Source organism: Saimiri boliviensis, chromosome 15 (assembly GCF_048565385.1).
Source record: "Saimiri boliviensis isolate mSaiBol1 chromosome 15, mSaiBol1.pri, whole genome shotgun sequence".
Lineage (NCBI taxonomy): Eukaryota > Metazoa > Chordata > Mammalia > Primates > Cebidae > Saimiri > Saimiri boliviensis.
In genome coordinates this window covers 74,750,270-74,768,264 of record NC_133463.1, presented here as the reverse complement: position 1 = coordinate 74,768,264, position 17,995 = coordinate 74,750,270, and positions in this window count along the sequence as shown.

The following is a 17,995-nucleotide window of genomic DNA, read 5'->3' as shown; positions in this document are numbered from 1 at the left end:
CCTTGCTTTTCCTGCAGTGTTTAGTTCAGGAAATTCTAAGTTTGCAAATAGCTTTTAATCATCATCAGCCCCCACCCCATCCCTTCTTCTCAAGCTGGCGGTGCCACCAGGCAAAGGTGTAATTAATTAACCACAAAAGCAAGGTGAGGATAATCATAAACAGCTTTAAACCCAGCTTGAGGAAATCAGTTGTCGGTGGTTCAGAAAGATATGCAGCAATGTGCAGATAGTGATAACATTTCCCTTAATGCATTTCTAAAATGCTGGGGTTTTTTTCTCTGTCTTGCCCTTTATTTTTCACTTAGAAATAATGTATAAGTCTCAGCATCACTTTCAGCCTTGTTATATTGTTCCAACGCCTACAGCTATTTGTACTCCAACTGCTCCATTGCAGCTGAACTTTGTTTACCTATTTCAATTTTCAAATGAGTCAGCCTCAGGCAGATTTGTTCTCTTACCTGAATTCCCAATTCTGTCTTCTGCCACTTCCGGGACTGCATGGAGCCTGACCCAGCAGTGGCCATGGAAACATGCAGGTGCAGAAAGACTAAAGATGAAAAGCTCACTGTAGCTCTGCAACAGCTTGAAGATATTGAACTGAAATCTGAAATGCATTATGGTGACAAATTTGAAAATGCTCATTTTTTTCCTGTGCCCTTCACCTCCCAGGTATCTTCTCATTGGCCTTGGGCCATTTGAAGCAAGCCGATTCCAGGCATACTTGCAGAAAGGAGCCCCATGATAAAGTATGTGTGAAAATGGTTGTAGCTTTGGCCAGCACATGAGAAGCAGATGTTTTCCAAGAAAATTGATGGCATCCCAGGCCCATCACAATCTGGCCACAATCTGTCTTTCCAGACGCATCAGCCCCCACCCCCGTATATGTTATACTCAACCACACAAAATGATCCTCCAAATCCCATTATGCCTTTTCATGCCTCCAGTCTTCTTTGCATTTGCTATTTTCATAGTTCAGAATCCTCTATGTTCTCCTTTTTTTCTCCCAGTCTGCTAAATGCCCACTGATTTTTTAGGATCTCATTCAAATGTCATCTCTAAAGGCTTTCTGAAATCCAGCAAGCAATTATTTATTCAGGCCTCTTTGCTCCCTTACCATGTTAAACATGCTTCCGTCTATCATGCCCCAACAGAGACTTACACCCTGGAATCTGTACCATCTGGGTATTTCTTGGAGCTCCTAGAGTTAGGATACAGCAATAAATGGAAATATTACATGGTGGTGAGCCTGTAGTCCAACCTATTCAGGAGGCTAGGTGGGAGGATGGCTTAAGCCCAGGAAAGACTGCAGTAAGCTATGACCACAACACTGCACTTCAGCCTGGGTGAAAGAGTGAGACCCTATCTCTAAATAGTAGCAGCAGCAGTAGTAGTAGTAGTAATTAAGTATTAGCATAAGGAATCTCAAGCTCTATGTGCAAGGGTAAGTATAGTTACTTTGGGACTGATAGCTGACTCAGTATCTAAGATTCCTTGAAAGCTGGAAGTGTTTCCACCTTTAAATTTAAACTCAGTTGAGGTTGCTTACATTTTTGCTTGTCCAGCGCTGTTTCCCATGTCTCTTCTTCCAGTGTCAGATAGACCTTGTCCTTGCCACAGTAGTGGGCATGGCCAGAGAGGCTTGGCCAAGCATAGGACTCCTTCTCTGGTAAACAGTGATTGGCCCAGGGGATGGTCCATGGCCCAAATAGTCCATCAAAATCCTTCTCTGGGAGTGATATGTAAACAGTGGGAGGAGACAGTGAGGAGACTGGTTCAGAGTGTGGAAAAAGAAGTTAAAAGTTCAAACCAACTAATGCTGCAGAAGTTAAATGCTGTTGCCACAGTAATAGCGACAGGAACAAGAAGAAGACAAGGCACAAGTTCCATTCCCCCCAAAATCTGTCTTTCTCTCTCTCTCTAATGCCCCTGCTGGCAGAACCTAACAGGAAGCCAGATGGCTAAGAGGGCATTTAGTTTGCAGAGTTCCAGCTCTGAGCACCTTTTATTTGCCATATGCTGAACTACAAGTCAGGCATATAATAGATATTGATGGCTCCCCTCAAGATACTCATAATCTAATAGAGCAGGTAAACAATAAAGATATTAGTACAGTCTGTACAAGGGTAGGAAGTAGTAGGAACACAGTGCTGGGGCCTCTAGCCCAGGCTGAGCCAAGGAGCTCAGACGGGATTTCTAAAGTAATCTACATTGGAGATTAGAGGAAGTTTCATCAAAGTGGTTGGTGGGAATAAAGAGAAGAAGAAAGGACTGAGACCTTTAGGATCTCAAATGTGACTGCATTTAAGAATCACCTGGAAGTTTATAAAAACCTCATTGCTGAAATGCAAATCAAAACCACATGAGATACCATCTCATGCCAGTTAGAATGGCGATCATTAAAAAGTCTGGAGACAATAGATGCTGGAGAGGGTGTGTAGAAATAGGAACACTTTTATATTATTGGTTGGAGTGTAAATTATTTCAACCATTGTGGAAAACACTGGCAATTCCTCAGGATCTACAACTAGAAATACCACTTGACCCAGCAATCCCATTACTGGGTACATACCCAAAGGATTATAATCCATCCTGTTATAAAGACACATGCACATGTATGTTTATTGCGGCACTGTTCACAATAGCAAAGACTTGGAACCAACCCAAATGCCCATCAGTGATAGACTAGATAAAGAAAATGTGGCACATATGTACCATTAAATACCATGTAGCCATAAGAAAGGATGAGTTTCTGCCTTTTGCAGTGACATGGATGAAGTTGGAAACCATCATTCTCAGCAAACTGACACAAGAACAGAAAACCAAACGCTGCATATTCTCACTTATAAGTGAGTGTTGAACAATCAGAACACATGGACACAGGGAGAGGAACATCACACTCCAGAGCCTGTCAGGGTGTGGAGGGCTAGAAAACAGATAGGAGGGGGTGTGGGGTTAGGGGAGGAATAGCATTAGGAGAAATACTTAATGTAGATGATAGGTTGATGGGTGCATCAAACCATGCCACCATAGCATGTGTATACCTATGTACCTGCACATTCTGCACATGTACCCCAGAACTTAAAGTATAATGATAATAATAAAAGAAAAATATAACAAAAATAAAACAAAACAAAAAACCCTAAATGCCCAGGCCTCTTCCTAGACCAATGACATGACTGTCTTGAGGTGGGATCCAGTATTTAAAAAAAAATATTCCAAATGATTCCAATGTGCGCCAAATATTTGAAAAATATAAAATCAACAGAGCTTGAGGACTAATTGCATATATGGTGAAGAAGAAGAAAGATAATTGAGGATCTCTGTCTAGTTTCTGGCCTAAGCAAACCTATAGAGAGCAGATGGTGAGATAAATGTTTCTAGTATAATCAAATATTGTTTTGTCATTTCCAAGGTGCCCTGTAAATGTGTTATGTCAACAGAAACTACTTAATAAACTTTATTGCATAAAGTACTTCCCTTGATCAGAGGAGAAGGCATAATAAGCAGGGTTTTCAAAAGATATGGCATGTGCTATCAGCAAGTGCTTAGTAAAGGTTTGAAAAAAAATCAGTAATGATGGCTGTAAGTGATTAATCTAATGTGTACAGATAGTGGACATAAGAAGCACACCTACATTAAACATTCACAAACAGGCTGGGCACAGTAGCTCACGCCTGTAATCCCAGCACTTTGTGAGGCTAAGGTGGGCAGATCACGAGGTCAGGAGTTTGAGACCAGCCTGACCAACATGGTAAAACCCCACCTCTACTAAAAATACAAAAATTAGCCAGGTGTGGTGGCATGTGCCTGTAATCTCAGCTACTCAGGAGACTTAGGCAGGAGAATCGCTTGAAGCCGGAAGGCAGAGGTTGCAGTGGGCCGAGATTGCGCCACTGTGCTCCAGCCTGGGCGACAGAGTGAGATTGTCTCTCAAAACAAAAAAACAAATATTCACAAACATCCTTTTGGTTGGGCAATTTTCAACCAGAACTAATGCTTTCCAATCAGAGCTAATACTAATGCTTAAATAGGATACTTAAAATAATTATTTGCAAGAATCATTAAGAACAATTGTAAATTTAATTAATTGTAAAAATCATTAAAAACAAGTTATGTTAGGCTCTTGTAGGAATCCCATGGCAACTATGGTATGCCCAACTATGATAAGCAACTACGATATGTCCAACCTCTGAGAGCCATGAGCTAAAAGTAAATATTTTAACGACCAGGTTGATCTGAAATTAACCAGCAACCAGGTGGTTTGTTACGCCAGCATAAGGCAGCCAATCCTGATTGATACACACCTTAACTCAGGAAGATTTCTCCTTCTAACTCCCTGGTCCTTATTTTCTGTGTTTACACAATCAGAGATACCATGTCTGTCCTTATGATACCTCTTTTACATTGTACAGCTTCTTGGATCTTCAGATACATTTTACTCCTGTCTCCAATTAGAATATAAACTCCTTCAGAGCAAGAACTGATCTCGAATAAATTATTTAACATCTCTGAGCCTCAGTTTCTTAACCTGTTAAATGGAAATATTAAAAACTTCCTCATAGCTTTTTTGGAGCATTAAGATGAGCACATGTAGAATATCAATCACAGATCCTAATATGAAATAAACAATCAAAAATTACTAATTTACTTTCCTTCCATTCATCTCTGTAGTCTCCACAAAATTTAGCACATTGCTAGCTCAAAAAGTATAGTTACGCATTGAATACCTACTATGTGCCAAATCCTAACTACATGTTATTTTAACCCTTATTAAATGTGTATTATTATATGTAACTGTGTTTCAATTTTTATGGGCAATAATATTGAGCCTCAAAGAGATTAAATATAGTAAATAACTTGCTCAAATGGAAAGAGCTGGTATTCAAATATGTTGTAACTTCAAAGCCTCTGCTTGTTCTCCCACAAAGCACACTGCTTCCTTTAGCTGTTATATAGGAATCAGTGTGGTTTGAGACTAAATAGTTGATGTAGTTTACCTATCTAGTTTTATATTGTCATAATATTCCTCATTTCCAAGAAGCTATTGAATATGAGATCCATTCTTAATTTTATATGTTTTTGAAAAGGAAACACTAACATCAAATGTAGGTATGGATTTATAAGATTATCTTGATTTCAGAAAGTCGAGATGAAAGGAAAAAATAAGGTAGGTTAGAACTGATTAAATATCTTGATATAAATAGAGATAAGGTGAGGCAGTATAGCAAAATGACGCTTTACTTATATGTTAATTCCTGAAATACTCAATGCTGAGGAAAGGTGTCACTGTTCCCAGTTACAGTTGGAAAAATAAAGACATAAGAGGACCTGAGGAGAGGCAGCCCCAGCAGACATGTCAACACTGTCTTTATATGTTAGGCAAAGTTAGTGCTTCTTTGTGCAGAATTATTTGGAAATTCAGAGTTATTGGTCAGTCTCTTTAAAACACTTTCTCATCTGCCTTTAGATGAAATCAGCTAGTAGACAGTCCCTGAGATTATGTGATTTACTGTCCTGACTACAGCAGGGTGGAGGTCCCCAGGGAAATGTGTGTGCAGACAAGGGAAAGAGTGTGTCTCTTCCTCACCTTCCTCCCCAGGCTCCCACCACTGTGCCAGGCAAAGTGCTATCACTGTGGTGTGTACAAAGCTCTTCAAGGTGAGACACAGGTCGGCTTGGGGAGTGCTAGGGATATCAGTTTCCTTAGCCTCACAAGAAAAGACAAGGAAACTCTGGTGGGGCCCAGTGGGTCACACCCTGTGATCCTAGCACTTTGGGAGGCTGAGGCAGGCAGATCACTTGAATTCAGGAGCTCAAAGCCAGCCTGGCCAACATGGTGAAACCCTGTTTCTACTATAAATATAAAAACAAATTAGCGGGGCATTGTGGTGGGCACCTGTAATCCCAGCTATTCAGGAGGCTAAGGAATAAGAATCGCTTGAATCCAGAGCTGAGATCATGCCACTGCACTCCAACCTGGGTGACAGAGCAAGACTTCATCTCAAAAAAAAAAAAAAGAAAGAAAAAGAAAAAAAAGAAACTCTGGGCTTTATAAGGGAGAAAATTGAAGCTACAGACAATTTGGCACCAGGAAACTAAATGATCAAAGACCCTGGATGCCAATAATTTGATGATCTCAAGGGGCTGTGCTAATAAAATGCTTCAACACAGAGCAAGGACCTTTGCAAGTCAGGGAAGCGCTATTTGCCCCATTCCTTTCCAAGACTTCATGATGATGTCCTCTGTGCTAGAAATATCTATGGTCTCCTAAACAGAGGGAATCTCTGCAGTTGACACAAGAAAGACTTTCCTGCAATCAAGTTTTTAAGCAAGGGTGTTCAATTTCACTATGCTCAGCCATTTGACTTCCAAGAAATTAACTAATGAAGCTCATGTAAGCCCAGCCACAATCTCAGTTGTCTACAAGGCACATGGATCTGTTTTTAACTGGCTGCATGGAATAAAACTGCCTTCCACGTGATGATTAGCTAATGTAATGTGGAGCTCATTGCTGCCTCTTGCTTGTCCAAAGTCCTGCTGGATACAACCGAGAATCTCCTAAAGGGTATGCTAGCCACACAGTCTACCAGAAAGGCTGAAATATATCCCCAGTTTAGACTCAATCAACTTGGAAGCCTGTACCTGACTCCATCTGTTCAATTTCTTAGGGGATTATTTTTACTGACTTGCCCTTTTACTGAATTGTCTTTTCTGAAGATCATCAAACTCTATTGAGGGTGGCTATTAGAAGACACAGCTCACAGTACTTGTCTCTGAGTCTATTGAGAGGGTGTTGTTGAACACATCAATCATTGCATCACACACTACTCTTCTGAGAATCCTGGGGAGAAATTTCTGTCTGCTCCTGGAAATAAGAATAGAACAGATCTATTTATATCGTATAAACACTGTGAACTATGTAACAATCAGAGGTTTAAAAATTTTCCCTTTAGTTGCCAACTCTTATGAAATAATTTTTGGAACATAGTATTTATAATATGCACATTTAGTCTCATCTTTGCTATTCTTAGGTCTCGCCTTGTTTCATTTTTTACCCCGAATTTTAATCTATCATATCTTGCTCTGTGTTATGCAAGTTACCCTAAATATCTTTTTTTCAACAAAATTGGGGTTCTTAAATAGATTTATCATGTTGGGCTGATGCTGGTATTCTAATTAGATCCATTCCTTTCTCTTTACAGTGTGCTTTTATAATAAAATTCTTTTATTTAAATGAAAATAATTCTGGACAGGACTGTGTGAGATAACATATTAAACTGTCAACAGACACTTACACTTCATTTTCTATTATTTGAATGAAGAAAGAGCTATCTGGTTGGGACTTGTATTTGCTATTTGTGTACAACTGAATGAGGAGTAGGAAATAGAAAAAATGACTATATAGAAAAACAGAGTAAGAACTTGCAAGGTCTGTCAGATCAGAATAATAGTATAATACCAAGAAATTAGAAGTTAATTGAGTCATATGCCATGCCCTCCATTTTAGTCCGATAACCAATTGTCCAAATTGAGAATGAGGGATCATCATTTAACCAGAGTTCAGATGGAAAAAAGATCCAAGAAGTTTGGATGATTACTAGTTAACCATCTGAGTCAGATTTGTCACCACTAATTATAAAGCTTTGGAGTCTTAAGCAGGAGTCATAGAAGACCCATACCAAGTTCATGGCAAGGTAATGATCTCAGAGTAAATTCATTATTGGTTAATGCACATCTAGAACAGGGAACTAGTTCAGGAAAACATTTTAAGAGGACCATGAACTATCTGGAATTTGGGACAATGATAATGCATATGTTAAAAAATACTGGCAGCCAGGCCATGTAGAGAATTATTTAAAGCACCATGTTGCAATATGGTGAGATAGAACACAGTTTTGCAAGTATTCGTTACAACTTACTAGCAACTTGAATTAAGTTTCTTCTATCTGACTCTGTATCTCTAGTGTGAATGTATTTAACAAATTACTTTTCATTTTGGAAGGAAGAAGCAAGACATGGAAGACAGGGAGATACATCTAGAATCATAAGATGATAAAGAAGAAAAAAATATTTAAGAGACTATGCAAAGTCTAAAAGTAAAGAAACAACTAAAAATTATATTAGAAAGGTAGTAGGAAATATAATGTGTGGAATTCAATTCAAAATATATATGCAAAATGAGCTGTATTTTAGAAAATAGATTATGGTGGTCAGTATATCATACATATATATGACATTTTTATCATTTTAAGGAAAAACTAGCCTATCACATTTGTAATAGAGTCAAAAGCAGAACTTTATTATCACAGCAACTTGCAGAATTAACCACTGTAGACATAGCAAAAAGGAAAGAAGTTGAGTTCATATCCACATACCATAACTGACTAGTTATGTGACCTTAGGCAAGATTAACTCCATTTAATTTCACTTTTTTCAAATGCAAAATAGGAAGTATAGAAGTTGATCCCTGCCTGTCTTACAGGATTGCCACATGACTTCACATAAAATTCTATTTGTATTTTGTAAACTATAATATCCTACACAATTTTTATTTTCATCATGACTGGTATGATTAAATATGAAATTACATAGTAATCAAAGGGATTGTGAGTTTGAATGGGCCTCAGCATGAGTTCTCACACTTGTCTTCAAGAGGCATGTATTAGAAATAGTAATCATGGAAAGATAGAGAGGTGTAAGTGCTGGGAAGATTTCATTTTCAACACTTGGCAGTTACTCTAGGAATTACTCTTAGAATGCTGCATTTATTTGGAGATAGGAAGAGATAGATAAATAGCTAGCTAGCTATCAGATGTGCATTAACCAATACCAAATTTATCCTGAGATCATTACCTTACCATGAACTTGGTATGGTCTTCTGACTCCTGCTTAAGACTCCGAAACTTTATAATTAATGGTGACAAATTTGACTCAGATGGTTAACCTGTAATCATCCAAACTTCTTGGATCTTTCTTCCATCTGAACTCTGGTTAAATGACACTCTCTCATTCTATCCATCTAATCTAATCTCAGAGATAGAGAGATAAGAGATAGATTAGATGGATAGAAGATAGTTGATAGATAGATGATAGATAGGTTATACATAGGTGTATTAGTCCATTTTCACATTGCAACAAAGACATACCCAAGACTGGGTAATTTATAAAGAAAAGAGGTTTAATTGAGTCACAGTGTCACATGGCCAGGGAGGCCTCAGCAAACTTGCAATCATGGTGAAGGGGAAGCAGAGGGAAGCAGGCACGCCTATGTGGCCTACAGGGGAGAGAGAGCAGGTGAGAGCACAGGAAAAACTACCACCCATAAAACCATCAGATCTCATGAGAATTCCTTGCTACCATGAAAACAACATGGGGGAACTCACCCCATAATCCTACTGCTTCCCTCCCTTGACACATGGGGATTCCAGGTCTCTCTCTCACACAATGGGGATTACAATTTGCGATGAAGATTTGGGTGGGAACACAGAGCCAAACCATATCAATAGACAGATAAATATATAGATGAGATAGTAGATAGATGACAGAAGACAACAGATGGTAGATGGATGATAGATAGAAGACAAATGATAGGTAGATAGATGATAGATTATAGATAAGCAGGTAAATAGATTAGCTAGATAGACATACAAAAAGGTGATAGATGTTAGATAGATAAATAGATAATAGGTAGGTAGATAAATGGTGGATAGTGAGATACATAATAGGTAGTTAGATAAGACTTTGGGGGTGAGATAACTGACAGGTACATTCCTGTTAACTAGAGAGCTTCTGTTTTTATGGATAGCAGAATGGAGTGAGGTTTTCATTTTGAAAGTACATGTTACAATAATGCAACATTTTATATAAAGGAAGTGAGTAATTTGGATGTCCATGCTTTAAAAAGAGTGGGGAGAGAATCTAAAGCAGTGGCTGGATCAAAAAGTAACTTTCAATAGCTGAATATTTGATGTGGTTTGTGGTAAGCAAACAAAAAGAAAGAAAGAGAAAGAAAGAAAGAGAAAGAAAGAAATGACCCCTACCCAAAGATGTCCACTTAATCCCCAGAAACTTTGAATATGGTATATATATGGCAAAAAGGGATTTAGAGTTGCAAGAGGAATTAAAGTTGCTAATCAACTGATATGAACATAAGAAGATTAACTGGAATTTTCTGGGTGGGTCCCATTGAACCTCAAGGATTATACTCTGTAAGAGGAAGAACGATCAGATGGCAGGAGAGGCACGGTGAAAAGGACTTGACTTTGTGACTAGTTTGAAGATGAAGAGATGAGGCTGCAAGTCAAGGAAATACAGGTAGCTCCTAGAAGCTGGGAACTGCTCTCAGACTACAGCCAGGAAGCAAATACAGACCTCAGTTCCTCAACCACAAGGAGCTGAATTCTGCCAACAACCTGAATAAGCAAGAACGTGATTCTCCCCTCAAACCTCCAAAAAAGAATGCAGCTGGCAGTCAGCATTTAAGTCTCGTGCAACCTATAACAGATTTCTGACCTACAGATCTTTAATGTCATAATGTGTGTTGTTTTAAGTCATGGAGTTTGTGATAATTTGTTATGGCAGTAATTGAAAACTAATACCTGGGCTTTTTGGCAGAATGAAGAGCATCTTGTAATGTGTCCTTCATGCACATCTTAAAGAGTATTTGAAAATAAAAGGTTTCTTGTGTTACTCAGTTTTTATAGGAATGACTGTTCATTCAGCTTCCAGACAGTCCTAAGGCAAAAGCACTACCAGGTAAGTGTGGTTAAGGGGACAACAGAAAACTAGGATGCATATGTTTCAGAATAGCACAAAGACAACCAAAAGAGGGATAGATCTTAGGAGAAGCACTGGAAGAAAGTATCTCAAGAAGATGCTTTGTTTGCCACAAAGAAGTGGATGTAAGAACATGAGCAAAAGTAGGGGAAAACAGGATATTTTTGGCAGTGTCACTAACATGGGCAAAGAAATCAAGTGTAGGGAGGGTATAAGGCTAATTATCTCTAGACATGAGATATTTGTAGAATATTAGATATAAGACAGGAAGAAAATTATTGAAGAGCACAGAGGCAAACTTGTTAAGTTTCTATTAAAAAACACAACTAGCTTCTTGGATGAAGCTGGAAACCATCATTCTCAACAAACTCATGTAAGAACAGAAAACCAAATGCTGCGTGTTCTCACTCATAGGTGGGTGTTGAACAATGAGAACACATGGACACAGGGAGGGGAACATCACACACTGGGGCCTGTTAGTGGGTGGGGGACTAGGAAAGGATAGCAGGGGGTGGGGGGATTGGGGAGGGATAGCATTAGGAGAAATGCTTAATGTAGATGATGGGGATATGGATGCCACTAACCACCAAGGCATATGTCTACCTGTGTAACAATCCTGCATGATCTGCACATGTACCCCAGAACTTAAAGTATAATAAAAAAATAAAAACACAATTAGATTGTGGGCATTTGTTGTAAAGGCAGTGGTGGTATTGAGAGGAATAATAAAACTAATGTTAAGGAAAAATTATAACATGTAACATTCAGTTCTTACTGTTTGATTGTCATCAGTATCAATGCTGTTATTTACCCATGTAATCATTTCAACAACTATTGAATGGCTAACTTCCATTGTCACCCTCTTTCACGTTGAGCAAAACTGAGACAAAGATAAAGTAACTGCCGCAAATCAAAAGGTAAATAAATGATGGCACATGAATTTGAATCCAGATCCTCTATTTCAAGAATGCGTAATCTTGCCCACTGCATCGTAATACTACATTGAATATCAACTCCACTAGATACTAGCCTGAGCACTTGACACATATTAAATAATATCTCACTAATTCTTTTTTTTTTCTAAATTAGAAAACTGAGGCTAAGAGTGGTTAAGCTGTCCCAGATTTTTCAGATGAAAAAAGATGGATTTCCAAGTCTCCAATCCTGATGAAGTACCTGTTATTGTATTTGCCCAAGTTGATCCCGTAGCCTCACGTGATCTTCCCACCTTGGCCTCCCAAAGTGCTGCAATTACAGGTATGAGTCACCACACCTGGTCCATAAAAATACTTAATACAGAAGAACACCAGGAAATAAAAATGGGAACAAAATCAGATGTGACACAAAGAAGAAAAATAGCAAATGGTAGATTTAAAAACCAAAAGGCAAGCCAAAACTGGAAGTATATATTTGTATAACAGACATCTGGCATACAGCTCATATTAAGAATACAAAAAGAGCTCCTAAATTTAAAAATGAAAAAAGCAACCAAATAAAAATGCATAAAATACTTGAGTGGGCACTTTATTTTTTTTATTGCATTCCAGGTTTTGGGGTACATGTGAAGAACATGCAAGATTGTTGCATAGGTACACACATGGCAGTGTGGTTTTCTGCCTTCCGTCCCCTCACCTGTATCTGTCATTTCTCCCCATGCTATCTCTTCTCACCTCCCCACCCCCCCGACCCTCCCCCATTTACCCTCAACGGACCCCAGTGTGTAGTGCTCCCCTCCCTGTGTCCATGTGCTCTCATTGTTCAACACCCGCCTATGAGTGAGAACATGCGGTGTTTGATTTTCTGCTCTTGTGTCAGTTTGCTGAGAATGATGGTTTCCAGGTTCATCCATGTCCCTACAAAGGACGTGAACTCATCGTTTTTGATGGCCGCGTAATATTCCATGGTGTATATGTACCACATTTTCCCTATCCAGTCTATCATAATTGGGCATTTGGGTTGGTTCCAGGTCTTTGCTATTGTAAACAGTGCTGCAATGAACATTCGTGTGCATGTATCCTTATAGTAGAATGATTTATAATCCTTTGGATATATACCCAGTAATGGGATTGCTGGGTCAAATGGGATTTCTATTTTTAGGTCATTGAGGAATTGCCACACTGTCTTCCACAGTGGTTGAATTAATTTACAGTCCCAGCAACAGTGTAAAAGTGTTCCTATTTCTCCACATCCTCTCCAGCATCTGTTGTCTCTAGATTTTTTAATGATCGCCATTCTAACTGGTGTGAGATGGTATCTCAATGTGGTTTTGATTTGCATTTTTCTAATGACCAGTGATGATGAGCATTTTTTCATATGTTTGTTGGCCTCCTGTATGTCTTCTTTTGTAAAGTGTCTATTCATATTCTTCGCCCATTTTTGAATGGGCTTGTTTTTTTCTTGTAGATCTATTTTAGTTCTTTGTAAATTCTGGATATCAGACCATTGTCAGATGGGTAGACTGCAAAATTTTTTTCCCATTCTGTTGGTTGACGATTCACTCTACTGACTGTTTCTTTTGCCGTGCAGAAGCTGTGGAGTTTGATTAGGTCCCATTTGTCTATTTTGGCTTTTGTTGCCATTGCCTTTGGCGTTTTGGTCATGAAGTCCTTGCCTACGCCTATGTTCTGAATGGTTTTGCCTAGATTTTCTTCTAGGGTTTTTATGGTGTTAGGTCTGATGTTTAAGTCTTTAATCCATCTGGAGTTAATTTTGGTGTAAGATGTCAGGAAGGGGTCCTGTTTCTGCTTTCTGCACATGGCTAGCCAGTTTTCCCAACACCATTTATTAAACAGGAAATCCTTTCCCCATTGCTTGTTTTTGTCAGGTTTGTCGAAGATCAGATGGTTGTGGGTATGTTGTATTTCCTCTGAGGCCTCTTTTCTGTTCCATTGGTCTATAGCTCTGTTTTGGTACCAGTACCATGCTGTTTTGATTACTGTAGCCTTGTAGTATAGTTTGAAGTCCGGTAGTGTGATGCCTCCTGCTTTGTTCTTTTTGCTTAGAATTGACTTGGCTATGCGGGCTCTCTTTTGGTTCCATATGAAGTTTAAGGTGTTTTTTTTTTCCAGTTCTGTGAAGAGGGTCATTGGTAGCTTGATGGGAATAGCATTGAATTTGTAAATTACTTTGGGCTGTATGGCCATTTTCACGATGTTGATTCTTCCTAACCATGAACATGGAATGTTTCTCCATCTGTTTGTGTCTGCTCTTATTTCGTTGAGCAGTGGCTTGTAGTTCTCCTTGAAGAGGTCCTTTATGTTCCTTGTTAGTTGTATTCCTAGGTATTTTATTCTCTTTGTAGCAATTGTGAATGGCAGTTTGCTCTTGATTTGGCTCTCTTTAAGTCTGTTACTGGTGTATAGGAATGCTTGTGATTTTTGCACATTGATTTTGTATCCTGAGACTTTGCTGAAGTTGTTTATCAGTTTCAGGAGATTTTGGGCTGAGACGATGGGGTCTTCTAGATATACAATCATGTTGTCATCTGCAAATAGAGACAATTTGATTTCCTCCTTTCCAATTTGAATAACCTTTATTTCTTTTTCTTGCCTGATTGCTCTGGCTAGAACTTCCAGTACTATATTGAATACGAGTGGTGAGAGAGGGCATCCTTGTCTAGTGCCAGATTTCAAAGGGAATGCTTCCAGTTTTTGCCCATTCAGTATGATATTGGCTGTTGGTTTGTCATAAATAGCTTTTATTGTTTTGAGATATGTTCCGTCAATACCTAGTTTATTGAGGGTTTTTAGCATGAAGGGCTGTTGAATTTTGTCAAAGGCCTTCTCTGCATCAGTTGAGATAATCATGTGGTTTTTGTCTTTGGTTCTGTTTATGTGGTGAATTACGTTTATGGACTTGCATATGTTGAACCAGCCTTGCATCCCCGGGATGAATCCTACTTGATCATGGTGGATGAGCTTTTTGATATGCTGTTGCAATCGGTTTGCCAGTATTTTATTGAAGATTTTTGCATCTATGTTCATCATGGATATTGGCCTGAAATTTTCTTTTCTTGTTGAGTCTCTGCCGGGTTTTGGTATCAGGATGATGTTTGTCTCATAAAATGATTTGGAAAGGATTCCCTCTTTTTGGATTGTCTGCAATAGTTTCAGAAGGAATGGCATCAGCTCCTCTTTGTATGTCTGGTAGAATTCGGCTGTGAACCCATCTGGACCTGGGCTTTTTTTGGGTGGTAGGCTCTTTATTGCTGCCTCGACTTCAGACCTTGTTATTGGTCTATTCAAGGTTTTGGCTTCTTCCGGGTTTAGGCTTGGGAGGATGCAGGTGTCCAGGAATTTATCCATTTCTTCCAGGTTTACTAGTTTATGTGCATAGAGTTGTTTGTAATAATCTCTGATGATGTTTTGGATTTCTGTGGAATCAGTGGTGATATCCCATTTATCGTTTTTTATTGCATCAATTTGGTTATTCTCTCTCTTCTTTTTTATTAATCTGGCTAGTGGTCTGTCTATTTTGTTGATCTTTTCAAAAAACCAGCTCCTGGATTTATTGTTTTTTGAGGAGTTTTTTGTGTCTCTATTTCCTTCAGTTCTGCTCTGATCTTAGTTATTTCCTGTCTTCTGCTAGGTTTTGAGTTTTTTCTTGATCTTGCTCCTCTAGCTCTTTCAATTTTGATGATAGGGTGTCAATTTTAGATCTCTCCTTTCTTCTCATGTGGGCACTCATTGCTATATATTTTCCTCTAGAGACTGCTTTAAATGTGTCCCAGAGATTCTGGTATGTTGTGTCTTCATTCTCACTGGATTCGAAGAACATCTTTATTTCTGCCTTCATTTCATTGTTTATCCAGTCAACATTCAAGAGCAAGTTGTTCAGTTTCCATGAAGCTGTGCGGTTCTGAGTTAGTTTCTGCATTCTGAGTTCTAACTCGATTGCACTGTGGTCTGAGAGACTGTTTGTTATGATTTCCGTTCTTTTGCATTTGCTGAGGAGTGATTTATTGCCAATTATGTGGTCAATTTTAGAGTAGGTATGATGTGGTTCTGAGAAGAATGTATATTCTGTGGATTTGGGGTGGAGAGTTCTGTAAATGTCTATTAGGTTTGTTTGTTCCATGTCTGAGTTCAGGTCCTGGATATCCTTGTTGATTTTCTGTCTGGTTGATCTGTCTAATATTGACAATGGAGTGTTAAAGTCTCCCATTATTATTGTGTGGGAGTCTAAATCTCTTTGTAAGTCATTAAGAACTTGCCTTATGTATCTGGGTGCTCCTGTATTGGGTGCGTATATATTTAGGATCGTTAGCTCTTCTTGTTGCAGTGATCCTTTTACCATTATGTAATGTCCTTGTCTCTTTTGATCTTTGTTGCTTTAAAATCTATTTTATCAGAGAAGAGAATTGCAACTCCTGCTTTTTTTTGCTCACCATATGCTTGGTAGATCTTCCTTTATCCCTTTATTTTGAGCCTTTGTGTATCCTTGCATGTAAGATGGGTTTCCTGGATACAGCACACTGATGGGTTTTGGCTTTTTATCCAATTTGCCAGTCTGTGTCTTTTGATTGGGGCATTTAGTCCATTTACATTTAGGGATAGTATTGTTATGTGTGAATGTGATACTGTCATTTTGATGCTACCTGGCTGTTTTGTTGGTTAGTTGATGCAGATTCTTGATTGTGTTGATGCTCTTTTACCATTTGGTGTGTTTTTGGAGTGGCTGGTACTGGTTGTTCCTTTACATGTGTAGAGCCTCTTTCAGGAGTTCTTGTAGAGCAGGTTTGGTGGTGATGAAATCTCTGAGTACGTGCTTGTTTGCAAAGGATTTTATTTTTTCTTCACTTATGAAGCTTAGTTTGGCTGGATAGGAGATTCTGGGTTGAAAGTTCTTTTCTTTAAGGATGTTGAATATTGACCCCCAATCTCTTCTGGCTTGTAGGGTTTCTGCTGAGAGATCTGCTGTGAGTCTAATGGGCTTCCCTTTGTGAGTAACCCGACCTTTCTCTCTGGTTGCCCTTAGCATTTTCTCTTTCATTTCAACCCTGGTGAATCTGACGATTATGTGCCTTGGGGTTGCTCTTCTTGAGGAATATCTTTGTGGTGTTCTCTGTATTTCCTGGATTTGAATATTGGCCTGCCTTGCTAGATTGGGGAAGTTTTCCTGGATAATATCCTGAAGAGTACTTTCCAGCTTGGATTCATTCTCTTCATCACTTTCAGGTACACCTATCAAACATAGATTAGGTCTTTTCACATAGTCCCACATTTCTTGAAGATTTTGTTCATTCCTTTTTGCGCTTTTTTCTCTGTTCTTGCCTTCTCTTTTTATTTCATCGAGTTGATCTTCGACCTCTGATATCCTTTCTTCTGCTTGGTCAGTTCAGCTGTTGAAGCTTGTGCATGTTTCACGAAGTTCTTGTGTTGTGTTTTTCAGCTCCATCAATTCACTTACATTCCTCTCTATGTTGTCCATTCTCGTTAGCATTTCATCCAATCTTTTTTCAAGGTTCTTAGTTTCTTTGCGTTGGGTTAGAACATGTTCTTTTAGCTCACTGTAGTTTCTTACGACCTACCTTCTGAAGTCTGATTCTGTCATTTCATCATCCTCCTCCATCCGGTCTGGTTCCCTTGCTGGTGAGGAATTGTGATCCCTTTTAGGAGGAGAGGTGTTCTGGTTTCGGGAGGTTTCATCCTTTTTGCGCTGGTTTCTTCCCATTTTTGTGGGTTTATCCACCTGTTGTCCTTGTAGTTACTGTCTTTCAAATTGGGTCTCTGAATGAGCTTCTAGTTCATAGATGCTGAAGTTACTTCTTTTTTTTTTTTTTTTTTTTTTTTTCAAGCTTTCCTTCTAACAGTCTGGCCCCTCTGCTGTAGGACTGCTGAGGTCCTCTCCAGGCCCTGCTTGCCTGTGGATCACCTGCAGCAGCTGCAGAACAGTAAGGGTTGCTACCAGTTTCCTCTTCCGCTATCTTTGTCCCAGAAGGATGCTCGCCAACTGTCAGTCCGTTCTCTCCTTTATGAGGTGAGTCTTTGGATCTATGGGGGTCAGGGAGCTACTTGAGGAGACAGTCTATCTTTTATTGGGTCGTAAGTCCTGAGCTGTGAGCTCCGTTGTTCATTCAGAGCTGCTGGGCAGGTACGTTTAGGTCTGCTGCAGCTGACTCATAAAGCACTTTTTGTTCCTGGGTGCTCTGTCCCGGGGAGTTGGGGCTTTATGAGTTTCCGTTGTGCTACTGCCTTTTTGATTTTTCTTTCAAGTCTGA